This window comes from Zalophus californianus, chromosome 2 (assembly GCF_009762305.2).
Source record: "Zalophus californianus isolate mZalCal1 chromosome 2, mZalCal1.pri.v2, whole genome shotgun sequence".
In the NCBI taxonomy this organism is placed as follows: domain Eukaryota; kingdom Metazoa; phylum Chordata; class Mammalia; order Carnivora; family Otariidae; genus Zalophus; species Zalophus californianus.
The window spans coordinates 153,382,938-153,387,137 of NC_045596.1; positions in this window are offsets into that span (position 1 = coordinate 153,382,938).

Below are 4,200 nucleotides of genomic sequence, written 5' to 3' on the forward strand. Positions count from 1 at the left end.
GCAGATGGCGGCGGGGGGGGCGGTGCTTTCCTTCTGATACCCACTTAGCTCTTCACAGTTCCTGAGGAGTAATTATTGTAAAAGGTCGGTGTATCATGTTACTGGGAAAGTATTCTCTGGTTAATGGTGTTTTGGTGGTAACAAACTCTGGGCTTGTTTTTATGTCTCTGCTGGACTGGTTTTAATATATGGTACATGTGTGTACAGCCTGAAAACCCTCTCCATTTAACTATCTTCCTGGGGGAAAGGCCCCGAGCCTATGATTTTCAAATGTCTTGAGATCATCTGGTCTATTTCATAATCACACAATCTGTTCAGTAGATGCTGTTGCCTTAGAGGCGGGTTAGCACTAAGTAAGCAGGACTTCCATTCCCTCTTTTCCAGTAGCACCAAGTAAGCAGGACTTCCATTCCCTCTAAGTTCCCTACACATTCCACGTGGGTATTGAGTAGGTAAAATATAAACCACCCAAACTTCTTTCCTGCTACTCATTGTACTGATTCATCCCAAGAAGCCGAGAGTCAAGGAAACGTTCTCTGGCTGAATTAAAAAGCAAAGAACACCATGGAGCAAAAACAATGTCAGGGTGCCCAAACTGTGGCCAGATGTCAGGGCCAGCCCAGAAATCTCCCACAATTCCAGAGGCTGGAATACTCATCTTTGTCAGGCTTGAAGTAGGCGTCTTCCCCGAGGGAGGTTAGAATTCTCTGTCACATCTTCTCAGTTCTCTGGACTACAGTGGAGGAAGGAACTCATCAATTACAGGCCTCTCAGATCCCAGCACATTTTCCAAAGCACTTCTTGTTTTTCAAGCCCCGTATTCCCAGAACCAGCAAATTTTCCCTTCTTACTGGGCGGTAGGAAAAAAAATCGGAGAGCTGCAAGTGGAAATTTTTAGCCACTGAGGATGAGTAAATGCTGGGGAGCTCGGCCGTCCTAACAAGCAGCTGTGTGGAGGGCTTCGGCTCCTGCCCTGCTCCAAGGCTGCAGCTGTGCCCTGTCCCAGGACACTGCTCCGGGCAGGCAGAGCTCCTCTTAGAGTTCCCTTATACTCCCATTCCCGTCTTCTCTTTGCTCTCCTCAAAAGTTTCCATCTCTTGATCACAATCCATCTGAACTAACTCGCCCTTTCACTGTCCTCAGAGAGAGGGGACAGACTATGAAGTCGAAAAGTAATTAAACTCTACTAAGATGTTATACTTGCCTGGTGTTCCACCGTTTGCCTACTTCACATAAGTGCATCCATGAAGGAGATGACAACAATTAGGCAAAGGTGGTTTCTCTGTGAGATTAAATGTAAAGGGCAAACGTGATCCTCAGAAGCATTGTCTCAGAAGCGGCAGTAGGCTTTGGCAGGCTTGTGGGTCCCTGTGGAATACAGTGTGAGTGAGGAGGGTTAATCCATGCTTTGCCTCTCTCAGTCTCCTTGGTCTGTGGCCACAGGGCCATATCTTCACATCGAGTTCCCCTTTGAGAGTGAGAGAGAGAGAGAGAGAGAGAGAGAGAGAGAGAGAGAGAGAGAGAGTGTGTGTGTGTGTGTGTGTGTGTCAGATCGCCTCTGTCTGCTTCCTCATATAAGGACACGTGTGATTACATTTAGGGCTCTCTGGATAATCCAGCATAAACTCGCCATCTCAACATCCTTTAACTTAATCCCATCTGCAAAGATTTGATTTTCAGATGAGCTCATGCTTACAGATTCCAGAGATTAGGACCTGCGGTCTTTGGAGGCCATTATTTAGCAGATCACCATGCCTTTGGCCCATTTTCTGTCTGGATTGTTTTCTCTACTGTTGAATTTTGAGTGTTCCGTTTAACAGTCTAGATACAAATCCTTTGCAGATAGGTGGTTTGCAAATATTTTTTACCATTCTTTAGCTTGTCTTTTCACTCTCTTCACAGGGTCTTTTGCAGAACAAAAGTGATGAGGGTCAAGGGATCATTTTTTTCCCCTTACAGAGCATGCTTTTAATATCAGGGCCACCAATTCTTCATCCAGCCCTTGGTTCTGAATTTTTCCCCTAAAGAGCACCAGTTTACTTCTAGAAGTTTTATGGTTTTATGTTTCACATTTTTTTCTGAAAGTTTTAGCGTTTTGCATCTTACCTTTGAATCCATGTTTTTCCTGTTGTTTGCCATGATGAACTTTATTACACCGTTATGAAGATTTCTAGGATGTCGTAGTGGACTATATTGCTGCTTGCATTACTCACTCTCCCGCTTCCCTTTAGGAGGATTTGATATCTGTGACCATTGCCAGGCAGGAGATTGAGACTGGGAATGTCGGGTTCAAGAAGATCCACTATAGCTGTAATCCAGGGGTGAAGAGACCACCATCGCCATACAGATGTCTTTTAATGTCCACGGGAGTGAGTGACTAGACACTAGAACACAGCTGCTGAAACTCCCAGACGCCGCAACTCTGCTTGCCTGGGGACACAGAGGAAGGGGTGGGAAGCAGGATCCACCTCACTTCTGCCTTCCAGACCGCACTGGATACATGTCGTCGGTGGAGTCAAATGCACAGTCGGAGCGCATTCACTCTGACCGCTGAGCAGGTTACCAAAGTTCTCAGACCCATCTTCCATCACACACTTTCTTTTCCTTCCTTTACTCTGTTTCAAAGCTCCTTTATTGTAAAAGATAACAAAAATGCACTCAAGCAAAACGTTGAGCTCAATGATTGGTCAATGCAAACCCTCATGTAGTATCACCCAGCGGAGAGCTATAGAGCCCTTCCTGTTCTCCAATCACTTCCGCTCCCTTCCTCCTAAGTCACAACAAATCTGTTTTCCTCATCGTTCTGGTGGTTTTCAAAAAAAAAAAAAAAAAATATATATATATATATATATATATATATTTGCCAGTCAAACTAACAGATCCCTAAGTACTATGGTTTCATTTGCCTGTGTTTGAGCTATATAAATGGACTTATGCCGTATTATATTTTTATGTCCAGCTTCTTTGCTCAGCATTGTGAGGTTAATTCCAGGTAGTGCGATAGTGACATTGCTGTATAGTATTCCACAGTATAAATATATCACCATTTATTTAGCCTTTCTACTGTTGATGGACATTTGGGTGGTTTTCCAGTATGACTATTACAGATAATACTGCTATAAACAATTATGTACATGTCTTTTGGTGCACTTATGTGCATTTCAGTTGGGTATATATGTAGGTGTGGATAATGTTACATTTTTAGTTAATTTTTTTATAAGCTGAGGTTTAGGCAAAGATTTTTCTTTTCTCTTCTTTTTTTTCTCTTCTCTTCTCTCTCCTCTCCTTTTCTTTTCTTTTCTTTTCTTTTCTTTTTTCTTTTCTTTTCTTTCCTTGTCTAGGGATGTCCAATTGCTTGCTCCAGCATCATTTGTTGAAAAAGCAGCACAGGTGTTTTTTATGTTCCAGCCAAAGTGATCCTCCTAAACTAAAAAATCAGACCATGCCATTCTTCTGTTAAAATTCTTCAATGGCTTCTCACTGCACTAAGAGAACACCTAGCTCTCCAGCTTCATCCTGGGCCAACTTTCACCTACCTCCCACTATATCCCAGCCAGCTTTTCTTCCTTTCAGCCCCCTAAACAATGTAATTGCTTTTGAACTTGCCTTTCCTTCCGCTTGGAAGGCTCTTTCCTTAGTTCTAGGCGAGACCGGCTCCTTCTATTCCCTGAAGGCTCAGTTTAAAATCATCTCCTCAGATAAACTTTTCTGACTACGCTGTGAGAGTAGAACCTTCTACACAACTGCCCATCATTCTCTGTCACAGCAGCCTGCATATGCCCTCCACAGCCTTGATCAACATTTGCAAATGCTTTCATTATTTATTGTTTACCATCCCCAGCAGACAGTAAAGCCTTAAAGGGCCCAAGCTGTTGATCTTGCCCATGTTGGTTCCCCAGTATGTAGCCCGGTGGTTGGCATACAGAAGCTGCATCAAAAATATTAGTTAAGGGGCACCTTGCTGGTCAGTCAGTAGAGCATGTGACTCTTGATCTTGAGGTTGTGAGTTCGAGCCCCATATTGGGTGTAGAGATTACTTTAAAAAATATATTAGTTAAATGTTGTCATTAGGCTAGAGTTTGTGATGATATGTCCGTTTTTGTCCCAAAATTAAAAAGAATTTCCTGAAAACTAGAGCTGTGTGAGAAGAAACAGTCTGCTTGACATATCTGAAGTCCTCCCCCTGGAATGGGGTGACAC